We start from the raw sequence: 18,287 nt of genomic DNA, 5'->3' as shown, positions 1-18,287 counted from the left end.
TTAAATAAGGATAATCCATAATCAGGTGAGAATCAAACCAGAAAGTAAAAAGAAATAAAGGAAACTTGGAAAGCTAGTATCTAATTGTGTCATAAGACTTAACAACCAGAAACTCAGCAAGGCTATAAAAAAGACAAACTAATCAAGAACTAACACAAAACAGGTGAATACAGTCTGGCAACAAACCAATGACAAGTCAGGAATAGAAGAGAAAAAACAAACAAACAAATAACCCACAAATCTTCATGGGACCCTGAATCTTAGGGGGAAGTTGTATGGTAGTTTGGCTTGCACTTAATCGCTGGCTCACAAGGTTAGCATTTGCTTGATATTGGAACTCATGGTTTCGATAAAAGTTGTGTGTGTGTGGCAAACAACAGTAGTACTGTGATTGGCTAGATTGTATTTGTTTTGGTTTACTGAAGATTAGCCTCATACACTTGACACTGAATGAGGAGAAATTCTCGTTCGGAACATTTAAGAAATGTGTGAAAGGTAAAAGAATGTGACCATTTATTTTATTTATTTATTGTGGTGGCTGTGAGATCAAAATGAATCATCATTATCTTATTAGAAATCAAACAAGGGTTTATTTTCACTGCTGGATTCTCAACTTTTAGGAGTCAGGAACCCCTTTAACTGTGACATATTCCAAGGATGCCCAAAGTCCAGATTTGTTTATTCTACAAATATTAGGTTCATTAATTTTGTGTATAGTTATGCTTGTTATATGATTTAGCTGTCAAGTTTCCATACATTGAGTACATTTGTATTAAAGCTGACAGACGACATACACATTATCAATGTGTGAATGTGTGCATAACTATCCATCTATTGTCTATAACCATAAGCTGGAGCCTATCCCACCTGACTATGGGCCAGAGGCAGGGTACACCCTGGACAAGTCACCAGATCATTGCAGAGCTGACACAGACACAAACAACCACTCAAACTCACATTCACACCTAGAGTAAATTTAGAGCCACCAATTAGCCTAACCTGCATGTTTTTGGACTGTGAGGGAAACCGGAGCACCCGGAGGAAACCCATGCAGACACGGGGAGAACATGCAAACTCCACACGGAAAGGCCCTCATTGGCCGGTGGACTTGAACACAGAACCTTCTTGCTGTGAGGCGGCAGTGCTAACCACTACACCACCATGCCACCCCGTGAATAACTATAATGATATAATTTTATTGTACTTCAGATACCATAATGATATCATTTATTTATGGGAATAATGAGGATATCACTAAGCATAACAACTACACACAGAATAATGCACAAGCATAAGTTTCTACATGCATGTACAGTGGTGCTTGAAAGTTTGTGAACCTTTTAGAATTTTCTATATTTCTGCATAAATATGACCTAAAACAACATCAGATTTTCACACAAACTGCAGACGAGCAGCAATGTTCTTTTTGGAGAGCAGTGGCTTTCTCCTTGCAATCCTGCCATGCACACCATTGTTGTTCAGTGTTCTCCTGATGGTGGACTCATGAACATTAACATTAGCCAATGTGAGAGAGGCCTTCAGTTGCTTAGAAGTTACCCTGGGGTCCTTTGTGACCTCGCCGACTATTACATGCCTTGCTCTTGGAGTCATCTTTGTTGGTCGACCACTCCTGGGGATTGTAACAATGGTCTTGAATTTCCTCCGTTTGTACACAATCTGTCTGACTGTGGATTGGTGGAGTCCAAACTCTTTAGAGATGGATTTGTAACCTTTTCCAGCCTGATGAGCATCAACAATGCTTTTTCTGAGGTCCTCAGAAATCTCCTTTGTTCATGCCATGATACACTTCTGCAAACATGTGTTGTGAAGATCAGACTTTGATGGATCCCTGTTCTTTAAATAAAACAGGGTGCCCACTTACACCTGATTGTCATCCCACTGATTGAAAACACCTGACTATTTTCACCTTCAAATTAACTGCTAATCCTAGAAGTTCACATACTTTTGCCACTCACAGATATGTAATCTTGGATTATTTTCCTCAATAAATAAATGACCAAGTATAATAATTTTTGTCTCATTTGTTTAACTGGGTTCTCTTTGTCTCCTTTTACGACTTGTGTGAAAATCTGATGATGTTTCAGTTCATATTTATGCAGAAATATAGAAAATTCTAAAGGGTTCACAAACTTTCAAGCACCACTGTATGCACACACGTGCGCGCGCACACACACACACACATATACAACCCCGATTCCAAAAAAGTTGGGACAAAGTACAAATTGTAAATAAAAACAGAATGCAATGATGTGGAAGTTTCAAAATTCCATATTTTATTCAGAATAGAACATAGGTGACATATCAAATGTTTAAACTGAGAAAATGTATCATTTAAAGAGAAAAAATAGGAGATTTTAAATTTCATGACAACAACACATCTCAAAAAAGTTGGGACAAGGCCATGTTTGCCACTGTGAGGCATCCCCTTTTCTCTTTACAACAGTCTGTAAACATCGGGGGACTGAGGAGACAAGTTGCTCAAGTTTAGGGATAAGAATGTTAACCCATTCTTGTCTAATGTAGGATTCTAGTTGCTCAACTTTCTTAGGTCTTTTTTGTCGTATCTTCCGTTTTATGATGCGCCAAATGTTTTCTATGGGTGAAAGATCTGGACTGCAGGCTGGCCAGTTCAGTACCCAGACCCTTCTTCTATGCAGCCATGATGCTGTAATTCATGCAGTATGTGGTTTGCCATTGTCATGTTGGAAAATGCAAGGTCTTCCCTGAAAGAGACGTCGTCTGGATGGGAGCATATGTTGCTCTAGAACCTGGATATACCTTTCAGCATTGATGGTGTCTTTCCAGATGTGTAAGCTGCCCATGCCACACACACTAATGCAACCCCATACCATCAGAGATGCAGGCTTCTGAACTGAGCGCTGATAAGAACTTGGGTCGTCCTTCTCCTCTTTAGTCCAAATGACATGGCGTCCCTGATTTCCATAAAGAACTTCAAATTTTGATTCATCTGACCACAGAACAGTTTTACACTTTGCCACAGTCCATTTTAAATGAGCCTTGGCCCAGAGATGTCTGTGCATCTGGATCATGTTTAGATATGGCTTCTTCTTTGAACTATAGAGTTTTAGCTGGCAACGGTGGATGGCACGGTGAATTGTGTTCACAGATAATGTTCTCTGGAAATATTCCTGAGCCCATTTTGTGATTTCCAATACAGAAGCATGCCTGTATGTGATGCAGTGCCGTCTAAGGGCCCGAAGATCACGGGCACCCCATATGTTTTTTCTGGCCTTGACCCTTACGCGCAGAGATTCTTCCAGATTCTCTGAATCTTTTGATGATTTTATGCACTGTAGATGATGATATGTTCAAACTCTCTGCAATTTTACACTGTCAAACTCCTTTCTGATACTGTTCCACTATTTGTCGGTGCAGGCTTCTGAACTGAGCGCTGATAAGAACTTGGGTCGTCCTTCTCCTCTTTAGTCCAAATGACATGGCGTCCCTGATTTCCATAAAGAACTTCAAATTTTGATTCATCTGACCACAGAACAGTTTTCCACTTTGCCACAGTCCATTTTAAATGAGCCTTGGCCCAGAGATGTCTGTGCATCTGGATCATGTTTAGATATGGCTTCTTCTTTGAACTATAGAGTTTTAGCTGGCAACGGTGGATGGCACGGTGAATTGTGTTCACAGATAATGTTCTCTGGAAATATTCCTGAGCCCATTTTGTGATTTCCAATACAGAAGCATGCCTGTATGTGATGCAGTGCCGTCTAAGGGCCCGAAGATCATGGGCACCCCATATGTTTTTCTGGCCTTGACCCTTACGCGCAGAGATTCTTCCAGATTCTCTGAATCTTTTGATGATTTTATGCACTGTAGATGATGATATGTTCAAACTCTCTGCAATTTTACACTGTCAAACTCCTTTCTGATACTGTTCCACTATTTGTCGGTGCAGAATTAGGGGGATTGGTGATCCTCTTCCCATCTTTACTTCTGAGAGCCACTGCCACTCCAAGATGCTCTTTTTATACCCAGTCATGTTAATGGCCTATTGCCAGTTGACCTAATGAGTTGCAATTTGGTCCTCCAGCTGTTCCTTTTTTGTACCTTTAACTTTTCCAGCCTCTTATTGCCCCTGTCCCAACTTTTTTGAGATGTGTTGCTGTCATGAAATTTCAAATGAGCCAATATTTGGCATGAAATTTCAAAATGTCTCACTTTCGACATTTGATATGTTGTCTATGTTCTATTGTGAATACAATATCAGTTTTTGAGATTTGTAAATTATTGCATTCCGTTTTTATTTACAATTTGTACTTTGTCCCAACTTTTTTGGAATTGGGGTTGTGTATATATGGCAGAACTTACTGATGATCATCTCAATGTGTTTAGAGCAGATAAAAATGGAAATATGTCTTAAGAAGGGAGCAACCTATCAACCATTGATGGGGAAGTTGTTTCTGAGGCTGAGGAAAATAACAATCTCCCAACAGAGCACTCAATATCTTCACTATCATTTCAGACACACACACACACGCGCGCGCACAAAGTATACACACCAGACAACAGCTGCCTTGATGCTTATGTGGTTGTGTAAGTATTTTTTAAAATTAATTATTATTATTTTTTTTTTAAGGAAGGAAGTGTGTCAAAGACACAGAAGGTACAATATCTGTAAGGAAACAATAGAAACACACTTACTTTGAAGGCAGCATACATCAAGACCTTGCCAAAACATTGCATATGTACACTCATGGTCACTAACACAAATTTGTCAGGCTACATGGAATAAGGTATTATTGGAAATAACATAATATGACCCCGTCAGCAATTTCGTTTCAGAAATAAAATTGTCAAAAACTCTTACAAATTCCTTATTTAATCTCAAATCCTCCCTCTTCTCACTCTTCTTTGATGATTTTTTTTTCTTTCCATACTACCACCTGCACACAAATCAATGAACAACACTATGGGACATGTATTGGATTTTCATCCAGAGGAAGTTATCTCAGAAGGCATCCTTTGATACAAACACTTGATTCAGACATGATTTGCTGCATCTCTATGAACACAGTCTGAGCAGATAGTGCTTCAATGTTTTGGATACACTCTCTCATGAACATGATATTGTTTGAGTACACGTTTGCCAATCCAACTTGTCTTCAAGCAATTAAATAGACAGAGCTTTAAGCCCCAGTGAGAAAGCCAGGGGAAATGGTCGTGAGAACAAAATGCCTTAGATGGAGAAAAAATAGTAGTAAATAAATAAATTGGGGTGGACCCAAAGCTCTGCAGGCCAATACTACATCGTTTTTCCCTTTATACCACTGCTGTTGAACTCCTTCCCTCTCTCTCTCTCTCTCTCTCTCTCTCTCTAGGTACAGTGTCTTCTATGACTATTGGCTCCACTTTTAAAGATTAGTAAAAAGGGTTAGAAAAAAATCCACCTTTTAGAAGAAGAACAAGAACAACAACTTCATTCATCACATGTACATTTGTGAAATCCCTGTCAGCATTTAACCCATCTGAGCAGTGAACATACACATGCGCGCACACATATCCAGAGCAGTGGGAGCCGCGCTACAGTGCCCAGGGAGCAGTTGGGGGTTTGGTGCCTCACTTAAGGGCACCTTAGCCTAAGGCTGCCCCATGATAACCTAACCAGATGTCTTTGAACTATGGGGGAAATTATATATATATATATATATATATATATATAATATCTCATCTCATTATCTCTAGCCGCTTTATCCTTCTACAGGGTCGCAGGCAAGCTGGAGCCTATCCCAGCTGACTATGGGCGAAAGGCGGGGTACACCCTGGACAAGTCGCCAGGTCATCACAGGGCTGACACATAGACAACCATTCACACTCACATTCACACCTACGGTCAATTTAGAGTCACCAGTTAACCTAACCTGCGTGTCTTTGGACTGTGGGGGAAACCGGAGCACACAGAGGAAACCCACGCAGACACGGGGAGAACATGCAAACTCCGCACAGAAAGGCCCTCGCGGGCCCCAGGGCTCGAACCCAGGACCTTCTTGCTGTGAGGCGACAGCGCTAACCACTACACCACCGTGCCGCCCCATATATATATATATATATATATATATATATATATATATATAAAAAATCCCTGTGATGACCTGACAACTTATCCAGGGTGTACACCGCTTCTCGCCCATAGTCAGCTGCGACCCTGAACAGGATAAGCGGCTACAGGTAATGGATGGATGGAAATATATCAATGGCGAACCGTCACTATTAGAGCTGGGACTTGAGCTCAGCCAAAACTTTGCCAGACACACCAAAAAAGCACCAGGGCAAAGGATTTTGCAAGGGATTAGCACCAGGCTGCCAGGTCGCTCCCTTGTGTTGATGTTGATTTTAAAAGTAGCAAAGTAAATTACAGAGGGAAATGAATATTGAAGTCTGAGTGAAAAATACTGTGGTGAGCATATGTGGAAGCAGAGTCTGGAGACAGAAATCTTAGTTTCTTGGTCATGAGCCTGTGCTACTTGCTCTCAATAGCACTGGCTTGACTGCTTTATCGTTAACACTACAGAAGAATGACTCATGGGTAAGCTAGCATTGGCCTTCAAGAAGGCCGAAGGTGATAAATTTTTGGTCCCTCCCATTATAAATCAAAATCTGATTGGTTAAGTCATCTCTCACTTCCTACATATAAACATACACTGCCATGGACTTCTGTCCTGGCAATGAAGTCCTAACCAATGAGTGAGCTAACTCTAAACTCTTCTCAGCCTAGAGACAACAAACAAAAACATCTCATTGGATAACTTGATTTTAATGTTTTCAGGACAGGAACCCTTTCATTTCTGGAACAAATTTAAGAGAAAATGAGGCCGAATTAGAAGAGAATAATTGTAATGAAATTATGAAAGACTGAAATAAATTAAATCTAACATTTGAAATGCTGATATGTTTGGACCTTCTCTGAAGGCCTAGACAGTCCTGACAGATCCCCTCTGATATTTTATATCCACATTCACTGGATATACGCAGTCACGCACTCTGATTGGTTACAAGGCTATCAGCTCATATACTGTGAGTAGAGAAAAAAGGGAAAAAAAACCCTTAATGGTGCTTGTTGCTGAACCAACCGCGGATGAAATAAAAACTTTACTCGAAACAAAACTAAAAAAAAATCAAGTATTTAAATAAAAGAATTTAGTCCCCTCCCCAATATCACCTGTTCCACACTCCAGCCCAGCCAGTGGCAATAATGCACCTTTAAATTGGTTTGCCAACTGCCAAAAAAAAAAAAAAAAAAAAAATATATATATATATATAAAGCAACAAAATATGGAATAAAAGTATTTGATGGTAAGAATGTCTTTTTTTAAAAATTATTATTATAGCATTTTTCACAAATTGCTCCTGTCATTTCGCCAGTTTGTTTACATTCTTAGTGGAAATGATTTTGTTGTATGTTTTGTATAAAGTTTTTGTTTATCAAATTTGCAAAAAATAAAAATGCTCAGTTTCTCAAAATCCAGTGAATGCAAACAGAATAAAACAATTACTCCACTTAATCTCGTCGTACATGGCTTATAGCCAGCTTGGTGCTACATGCCTTGGCGGCTATCAGCTCATGTATGACTCGATTTCGTGGAATAACTGTTAAATATATCAATTGTATAATACATAATACTTTGGTATACATTATGCCTTATAGCTTACACCAGTGGTTTTCAAAGGGGGGGCCGCCAGGGGGTGCTAGGGGGGCCTCAGAAAGTTGGAGGGACGATAACAAAAAAATTGCAAAAAAAAAATACTTTTTTAAAATAATTATAATTAAATATATTATAATTAGTTTTTAATCATTATTATAAAATATAATTATTAATAATAATACATCATATCATCGAAACTTTGTTTGCCATGCTCATCTCTCCAATTGCCTGTGACGTTGCGGTTTGCGCCATTTATCAAGCTGCTTTGCTCCTCAAGCTAGCATATTGCTAGCGCAAAATGGACAGGTTTTTGAAGAAGAGACCGAAGGAACAAACCAACAGCCCTACTGTGGAGGACACTGCTGCGAAAAAATCTAAGAAGTCCTGGCCAACTAAAATCCGAAAATATGAGGCAGCATACATTTAAGTATGGCTTTACAGCCATACAGAAAAATGGCCATGATTGCCTGAAATGCATCCTCTGTCTGGAGACCCTGTCAAATGAGTGCTTAAAACCTTCGAAACTTCAGCGTCACTTGGTACAAAAACATCCGACAGATGCCGAAAAAACAGTAGATTTCTTCAGACGCAAAGAAGAGCATTTGGTCAGGCAATCTGCTGCATTCACCCAGCAAGCTATTGTCCCCGAGCGGGCCCTGAAGGCATCATTTTTAGCCTCATACCACATTGCTCGTGCTAAAAAACCTCACTCAATTGGAGAAGATTTGATTTTACCAGCCACCAAAGACATTGTCCGAGAATTGCTTGGTGAGGACGCTGCCAAAAAAATCGATGCTGTCCCACTCTGATAACACCGTGAGCCGACGGATTGGTGACATGGCTCAAGACGTATCTGCTCAGCTGTTGGAGCAGGTGAGAGCCAGCGAATACTTCGCACTTCAGCTGGATGAGAGCACAGATTTATCCAATGAGGCCCAACTGCTTGTGTACATCAGATTTATTTCACAGGAAAGATTTGTGGAGGAGGCGGCACGGTGGTGTAGTGGTTAGTGCTGTCGCCTCACAGCAAGAAGGTCCAGGTTCGAGCCCCGTGGCCGACGAGGGCCTTTCTGTGTGGAGTTTGCATGTTCTCCCCGTGTCCGCGTGGGTTTCCTCCGGGTGCTCCGGTTTCCCCCACAGTCCAAAGACATGCAAGTTAGGTTAACTGGTGACTCTAAATTGACCGTAGGTGTGAATGTGAGTGTGAATGGTTGTCTGTGTCTATGTGTCAGCCCTGTGATGACCTGGTGACTTGTCCAGGGTGTACCCCGCCTTTCGCCCATAGTCAGCTGGGATAGGCTCCAGCTTGCCTGCGACCCTGTAGGACAGGATAAAGTGGCTAGAGATAATGAGATGAGATTTGTGGAGGAAATACTATTTTGTAAAGCACTTGAAAGAAGAACTACTGGGAAAGACATTTTTCAAGTTTTGGATGATTACATTGAGTCTAACGGATTGGACTGGACCCGTTGTGTGGGGGTGTGTTCGGAGGGAGCCGCGGCAATGACCGGGAAGATCAGTGGAGTGACCACTCTCATTAAGCAGAAGGCCCCGCATGTAGTGGCCACACACTGCATGCTCCATCACGAGGCACTGGTCGCAAAAAGGATGGATAACGAGTTGAATCAGGTGCTACAGGAGGTTATACAGTTTATTGTTCAGTGCGAAAATATTTGTGTTGAAAACATGTTAGTTAATAATATTCTTATGCTAAACAAATGTAACAATTATTGACTATTGAATAAAAGTAAGAGAAAACATTCTAAAAGTTGATGTTTCTTTACATATTTTGTAGCATTGTCTGTGGGTTTGCAAAGAGGGTCCCCGGCCAGAAGCTAATGCTGTTTGGGGGGCCTTGGCATGGAAAAGTTTGGGAACCCCTAGCTTACACTACACAGAAATTTGCAGAGAAAACTGCTCTTTATTTTTAAACTGGCATAAGATATATTGACCGGTTCTCTCATAAGTAACACACTGCTCCCAATGGGGTATTCATCTACCATAATCAAACATTCAACATTTACATCAGCACTTCCTGCACATGCAATACCAACCCCAGACTAGCACATGGGCCAGAGATCAAAACAAATAAAATGCCATTTGCCAGAGGTGACAAGACTGAAGCATGCATGGTGAGAGGACAATGAGTGCACTAAGCCTCTCTGCCTGGCAGCTCATCAAGTGGAACACAAAAGAACAGCTCACCATGGGAGAAAATTCTTTCTCGCTTTCTCACTCCTTTATGTACCAAATCCTAGAGGAAGGCTTCCCGCTAGCTTGCTGGTGAGTTGCTGTGTGTCTCTTGGCAGAGCCATACATGAGTACTGCATGTGAAGCACCTTGCAACACACTGCATACTGTATACAATGCCTTTCATTAATATTCACTCCCATTCAACATTTTGTAGTGTTTTCACCCTGGAACTGAAATGGATATTTGTGAATATAAGTCCTGAATCTCCAAACAAAATTGCCAATAATAATGAATTGGTTTCACAACTCATTTTAGCAAAATTATAATAATAATAATAATAATAATAATAATAACAATTATTATTATTATTATTATTATTATTATTATTATTATTATTTATCCCTGGAATCCTTACAGGAAGGTGTCATGGCATTGAATAACTCTTGCACTGCCTGGGATCTCACAATCAGCAAACCAAAAACAGAGGTAATGCATGTCCAGTGTGACCATCCTCCAGCCATTAAGATTGATGACTTCCAAATAAAGCATGCTCATACATTCACATATCTCGGAGGCAATATGCCCGATGACGCATCACTCGATGCAGAGGTCCAGAGGAGAGTTTATCGAGATGTGGCAACCTTTAATGCTTTACGATCCAGGTGCTGGGAGAGGAAAGGCCTCAGTATACACCAAGTTATCTGTATACAAAGCCATAGTCCTGCCATCTCTTCTCTATGGCTCGTAAACATGGCCCACCTTAGCCCATCATATACACTGTCTTGAGACGTTTCATCAAAGATGTCTCCGTTAGATCCTAAATGTGAAATGGTGGCAGCGGGTGACCAATGCTGAAGTGCTGCAACAGGCAAAAACAACAAGGATAGAGACCATTCTTAAAGGCAAAAGGATCCGATGGCTCGGCCACATATCCTGGACGGATGGCAATAGAATTCCCAAGCAATTGCTGCTTGGAGAATTGAGACATGGCATACATTCTAGGGGAATACCAAGGAAGAGATGGAAAGACTGTGCTAAGGAAGATCTCAAAATCTTTGGATTTCACAGGCAGTGGTTTAGAACTTCCTTGGATTGCCAGGCCTGGAAATCACAGCTCTCCGAGAGAATGCAACTCTGTGAAGCCAGGCTGACTTCTATGGCAGAAGAGAGAGGCAAGAAGCATCACCAAAGGGCTACACAGAATCCCCATCGTCAAACTGGTGGGGATCATTGAAATAATAACAATAATAAGTATTTACCACCATTTATTTGAAACCCCTAAACTGGTTGTGGTGCAGTCACAAGTCCCATAATGAGTTAAAGGAAGTGAAAATATGTCCTGGATGGACCTACACTGTCAGAAATAGGAGTAGAGTAGGAGTCCATTTCTGTCCCCCAAGGTACAATCTGCAGTAATGTACCACCTAAGGCTCATCACTAGACCTCGAGGTAGCTATGTGCACCTTTTTGGGACAAAAAAGTACATGCATGTTCCCAAGCAATATACAGTGGTGCTTAAATGTTTGTGTACCCTTTAGAATTTGCTATATTTCTGCATAAATATGACCTAAAACATTATCAGATTTTCACACAAGTCCAAAAAGTAGATAAAGAGAACCCAGTTAAAAAATGAGACAGAAATAGTATACTTGGTCATTTATTTATTGAAGAAAGTGATCCAATATTACATATCTGTGAGTAGCAAAAGTACAACCCTGATTCCAAAAAAGTTGGGACAAAGTACAAATTGTAAATAAAAATGCAATGCAATGATGTGGAAGTTTCAAAATTCCATATTTTATTCAGAATAGAACATAGATGACATATCAAATGTTTAAACTGAGAAAATGTATCATTTAAAGAGAAAAAATAGGTGATTTTAAATTTCATGACAACAACACATCTCAAAAAACTTGGGACAAGGCCATGTTTACTACTGTGAGACATCCCCTTTTCTCTTTACAACAGTCTGTAAACGTCTGGGGACTGGGGATACAAGTTGCTCAAGTTTAGAGATAGGAATGTTAACCCATTCTTGTCTAATGTAGGATTCTAGTTGCTCAACTGTCTTAGGTCTTTTCTGTCATATCTTCCGTTTTATGATGCGCCAAATGTTTTCTATGGGTGAAAGATCTGGACTGCAGGCTGGTCAGTTCAGTACCCGGACCCTTCTTCTATGTAGCCATGATGCTGTAATTGATGCAGTATGTGGTTTGGCATTGTCATGTTGGAAAATGCAAGGTCTTCCTTGAAAGAGACATCGTCTGGATGGGAGCATGTTGCTCTAGAACCTGGATATACCTTTCAGCATTGATGGTGTCTTTCCAGATGTGTAAGCTGCCCATGCCACATGCACTAATGCAACCCCATACCATCAGAGATGCAGGCTTCTGAACTGAGTGCTGATAACAACTTGGGTCGTTCTTCTTCTCTTTAGTCCGAATGACACAGCGTCCCTGATTTCCATAAAGAACTTCAAATTTTGATTCGCCTGACCACAGAACAGTTTTCCACTTTGCCACAGTCCATTTTAAATGAGCCTTGGCCCAGAGAAGACGTCTGCGCTTCTGGATCATGTTTAGATACGGCTTCTTCTTTGAACTATAGAGTTTTAGCTGGCAACGGCGGATGGCACGGTGAATTGTGTTCACAGATCATGTTCTCTGGAAATATTCCTGAGTCCATTTTGTGATTTCCAGTACAGAAGCATGCCTGTATGTGATGCAGTGCTGTCGAAGGGCCCGAAGATCATGGGCACCCAGTATGGTTTTCCAGCTTTGACCCTTACGCACAGAGATTCTTCCAGATTCTCTGAATCTTTTGATGATATTATGCACTGTAGATGATATGTTCAAACTACTTGCAATTTTACACTGTCGAACTCCTTTCTAATATTGCTCCACTATTTGTCGGCGCAGAATTAGGGGGCTTGGTGATCCTCTTCCCATCTTTACTTCTGAGAGCCGCTGCCACTCCAAGATGCTCTTTTTATACCCAGTCATGTTAATGACCTATTGCCAATTGAACTAATGAGTTGCAATTTGGTCCTCCAGCTGTTCCTTTTTTGTACCTTTAACTTTTCCAGCCTCTTATTGCCCCATCCCAACTTTTTTGAGATGTGTTGCTGTCATGAAATATCAAAATGTCTCACTTTCGACATTTGATATGCTGTCTATGTTCTATTGTGAATACAATATCAGTTTTTGAGATTTGTAAGTTATTGCATTCCGTTTTTATTTAAAATTTGTATTTTGTCCCAACTTTTTTTGGAATCGGGGTTGTATGAGAGCCTCTAGGATTAGCAATTAATTTGAAGGTGAAATTAGAGTCAGGTGTTTTCAATCAATGGGATGACAATCAGGTGTGGGTGGGCACCCTGTTTTATTTAAAGAACAGGGATCTATCAAAGTTTGATCTTCACGACACATTTGTGGACATGTATCATGGCACGAACAAAGGAGATGAATTAGGACCTCAAAAAGTGTTGTTGATGCTCATCAGGCTGGAAAAGGTTACAAAACAATCTCTAAAGAGTTTGGACTCCACCAATCCACAGTCAGACAGATTGTGTACAAATGGAGGAAATTCAAGACCATTGTTATCCTCCCCAGGAGTGGTCGACCAACAAATATCATTCCAAGAGCAAGGCATGTAATAGTCGGCGAGGTCACAAAGGACCCCAGGGTAACTTCTAAGCAACTGAAGGCCTCTTTCACATTGGCTAATGTTCATGAGTCCACCATCAGAAGAACACTGAACAACAATGGTGTGCATGGCAGGGTTGCAAGGAGAAAGCCACTACTCTCCAAAAAGAGCATTGCTGCTCATCTGCAGTTTGTTAAAGATCACATGGACAAGCCAGAAGGCTATTGGAAAAATGTTTTGTGGACAGATGAGACCAAAATAGAACTTTTTGGTTTAAATGAGAAGTGTTATGTTTGGAGAAAGGAAAACACCGCATTCCAGCATAAGAACCTTATCCCATCTGTAAAACATGGCGGTGGCACTATCATGGTTTGGGCCTGTTTTGCTGCATCTGGGCCAGGGCGGCTTGCCATCATTGATGGGACAATGAATTCTGAATTATACCAGCAAATTCTAAGGGAAAATTTCAGGACATCTGTCCATGAACTGAATCTCAAGAGAAGGTGGGTCATGCAGCAAGACAATGAATCTAAGCACACAAGTTGTTCTACCAAAGAATGGTTAAAGAAGAATAAAGTTCATGTTTTGGAATGGCCAAGTCAAAGCCCTGACCTTAATCCAATTGAAATGTTGTGGAAGGACTTGAAGTGAGCAGTTCATGTGAGGAAACCCACCAACAACCCAGAGTTGAAGCTGTTCTGTATGGAGCAATGGGCTAAAATTTCCTCCAAGCCAGTGTGCAGGACTAATCAGCAGTTACCAGAAATGTTTAGTTGCAGTTATTGCTGCTCAAGGGGGTCACACCAGATACTGAAAGCAAAAGGTGCACATACTTTTGCCACTCACAGATATGTAATATCGGATCATTTTCCTCAATAAATAAATGACCAAGTATCATATTTTTGTCTCATTTGTTTAACTGGGTTCTCTTTATCTACTTTCAGGACTTGTGTGAAAATCTGATGTTGTTTTAGATCATATTTATGCAGAAATATAGAAAATTCTAAAGGGTTCACAAACTTTCAAGCACCACTGTATAAAGGTTACAAATAAGTACCTTAGAGGGTACTGTACCAGTGACAAGCCATTGTACCCATAAAGGTACAATAATGTACTTTATTTTCTGAGTGTTTAGAGTTTGTTCAAGAACATGCATAAATAAATTGCACCATAAAAATCAAGTTATCAGAACAACTTTTGGACAAAGTTCTGGGAAATAATCTATCAGGGTTTTGTGATGGAAAACAAAAAAATCCCAAACTACAAACATCCCATGGAGAACGATTACATCTACTATTAAAAAAAAAAAAAACTGAAATAATATGGGGGTAGCATGGTGGTGTAGTGGTTACCACAGGAAGAAGGCCCTGGGTTTGAGCCCAGCAGCCGATGAGAGCCTTTCTGTGTGGAGTTTGCATGTTATCCCGTGTTTGTGTGGGTTTCCTCCGGGTGCTCCGGTTTCCCCCATAGTTCAAAGACATGCAGGTTAGGCTAACTGGTGGCTCTAAATTGGCCATAGGTGTGAATATGAGTGTGAATGGTTGTTTGTCTCTATGTGTGAGTCCTGTGATGACCTGGCGACTTGTCCAGGGTGTACCCCGCCTCTCACCCATAGTCAGGTGGGATAGGCTCCAGCTTGCCTGTTACCCTGTACAGGATAAGTGGCTACAGATAATGGATGGATGGACAACCACAACACTGCCAGAAAGTTTCTCTGGTCTGAGACCAAAATTTGGACTTTTTGGCCTTGAATCCCAACTCTGCTCATCACATTCGGAACACCAACCCTACACTTGAAGCATGGGGGTGGTAGCATCATCTTGAGCAGACCTGGGCATTTTACGGCCCGCGGGCCGCATGCGGCCCTTTAGTTCATTCTGACCGGCCCGCGTAAGGTTAATTAGAAATTACAAAATAAATGTATTTTCTAATTTTACCCCATGCATGGACTGAATGTGCATTGCTTTTATTTTGAAGTTGTGTTCAACAAAAACGCAATGCGCGCAACATGAACATGACATGAAATCTCCCGAAACCTAATCCCGCGATAACTACTTCCGTAATTTGTCCAGACCAACCACAAACTTGTACGTCATCCTTCAAACGGTCCAGCCAATCACATATTGTGACATCACCAGCAGGCGCCTGAGCCAATCTGATACCTACACCGAATTGACTGATGATCATCTGTCAGCTGTGCTTCACATCTCCACCTCAGACATTTAATCTGACTTTGATGCACTTGTTAAAGACCAACAGAGACTAGATTTCTCTCATTGAACAAATAAAAAAACTGAAAAACACCAAATGAGGTGATTAGACTCCAAATGTGGGCATCATTATTATAATATGATGTATCTTGTTTGATATTTGGAGTAGAAAGACAATATTGTGATATCTTTATTGTGTTTTGAGGTGAATGTGACTGAAAAAAAATATGTTACAAACATTCACATTTTGTTAACCATTGTTTTGGGAAATTTGATTGAATAAATGAAAAATTTTGTAAGGCAACCTCTTTTTTTTCCATACTCTTACCAGTCTTAACAGCTTGTAAAACCAATGTTATTTATTGTTTTATATAAAGAAATACAATTAATATTATGCAGAATTTAGTTCAGCCTTTTGGTCTGGCCCTCCACAAAATTTTCTGTTTCTCATGTGGCCCCATGGAAAAAATAATTGCCCACACCTGATCTTGAGGGTTACCCTTAGCTTTTACGGAGAATGCCAAATCAGAAAAAATGCTGGGATGGTGTATTAAAATTAAAATTGAAAATTTGACTTGTAAACAATCTTTGACCTGTATTGCATTCAAAACAACACAACAGCAGATTGTTTGATGGTTGACCCTTTTTTTTTTTTTTTAGATCAGTGATATCAGGTGTTCAGCTTAGGCTTGAGCCCTTGCCATTTGAGCACCAACGTTCTTCCATATTTCTTGAATCATTTAATATTATGCACTGTTGAGAGTGAAATATCTAAATCCCTTCATATTTTTCTTTGAGGATCATTGTTTTTAAACATTTCAATGATTTTCTCATGCATATATTGACAAACTGGAGATCCTCAGCCCCTCTTTGCTCCTCAAAATCTACAGTATGCTTTTCTTGGATACTGATTTTGTCCCAAATCATGATTACTGTCACCTTTTGACATCACATGTTTCAAATCACATCATTATTTAATTGTTTTATCTCATTACCACACCTAAATTGCCCCCACCCCACCTTTTTTGGAATGTGTTGCAGGCCCGAAACATGGAAATCAATGTATATTAACAAATGAAAACATAGTAAATGTACTCTCGTGTTCATACTGTTTGCAATCAAATCCAAGTTCACTGCCTTTTTTTTTCTTTTTTTTGTTCCGTATTGTCTCAACTTTTTCTGATTTGGGCTTATATTACTGCTATTGGTTTAACTGTCATAACTGGATTGTTTATGTATGTGTTAATATTGTATTATTTTATTTATGTAAAAGTAACACTCAGTGTATGATCATTGGTTCTAAACATGGTTTCCATCACCTTGTCTTTTCCTTTCCACATCAGCTTTTAGACCTAGACATGCTACAATGCAAAAAGGCATGGATCTAAAAATCCCCATTACACTTTATCACTTCCAGCTCTGCCAACAAATCTGCTGCTTACAAAAATAACACTCATTTTTCTTCCTCTTTCCCTAAATTCATTTATGAAAAGAAAATGATGTGTCATCGTAATTGCATAGTTGAAATAAAATTAGATGCAAATTAGGCCTGCTGGTGCTGTAGTGTGTGTGTGTGTGTCTTGTGTTAATAGATGTCTTACAGAATAATGTGCTAAATGTAGATAAGGACAAGATGTCCTTTCTAAGCTTTTAAGACAAGAATGAGAACAGTGCCTCTACGACAGACACAAAGAAAACACACATACATGTAACAAAATCCATAAAATACGCACAGATAATATGCAATAATGTAAAATTACAGTGAGAGCTAATATTTGGTGCACTTTTTTTATATTGTAGTGCCTATGCAGATGTTACATGCAGTATGAGTATATACTTTAAAAAAAATGGGGTTCTACTGTGTAAAGTGGATATACTATGTTTTGTCAAACAAATTAACACACAAACACTATTGTATCCCATCAATCCATTATCCGTAACCGCTTATCCTGTGCAGGGTCGCAGGCAAGCTGGAGCCTATCCCAGCTGACTATGGGTGAGAGGCGGGGTACACCCTGGACAAGTCACCAGGTCAACACAGGGCTGACACATAGAGACAAAGAACCATTCACACTCACATTCACACCTATAGTTTATTTAGAGCCACCAGTTAGCCTAACCTGCATGTCTTTGGGGGAAACTGGAGCACCCGGAGGAAACCCACTCAGACACAGGGAGAACATGCAAACTCCACACAGAAAGGCCCCCGTCAGCCATTGGGATCGAACCCAGAACCTTCTTGCTGTGAGGTGACAGTGCTAACCGCTACACCACCGTGCCACCCCAATATTGTATTGTTTCTGAAAAAAAGTTACTAATATATTTGCATAAACATATATATGAACTTAGACATACTTGTGCTTAAAAAAATATGAAATAATTGAAGTGCTGAAATTTTAATTACTAGAATTCCCAAAAATGGATATAATAGGGCAGCATGTGGTGCAGCAGGTCGTATTGCCAGCTTTAATTCTCAGGGTCCCTTCAATCTGACCTTAAATTCAAGTTTCCTCCCACTGTCCGGAATATGCAGGTGGGCAGATTG

The sequence above is a fragment of the Neoarius graeffei genome, chromosome 4 (assembly GCF_027579695.1).
Source record: "Neoarius graeffei isolate fNeoGra1 chromosome 4, fNeoGra1.pri, whole genome shotgun sequence".
NCBI classification, from domain to species: Eukaryota; Metazoa; Chordata; class Actinopteri; order Siluriformes; family Ariidae; genus Neoarius; species Neoarius graeffei.
Note: the sequence above shows the minus strand (reverse complement) of the source record.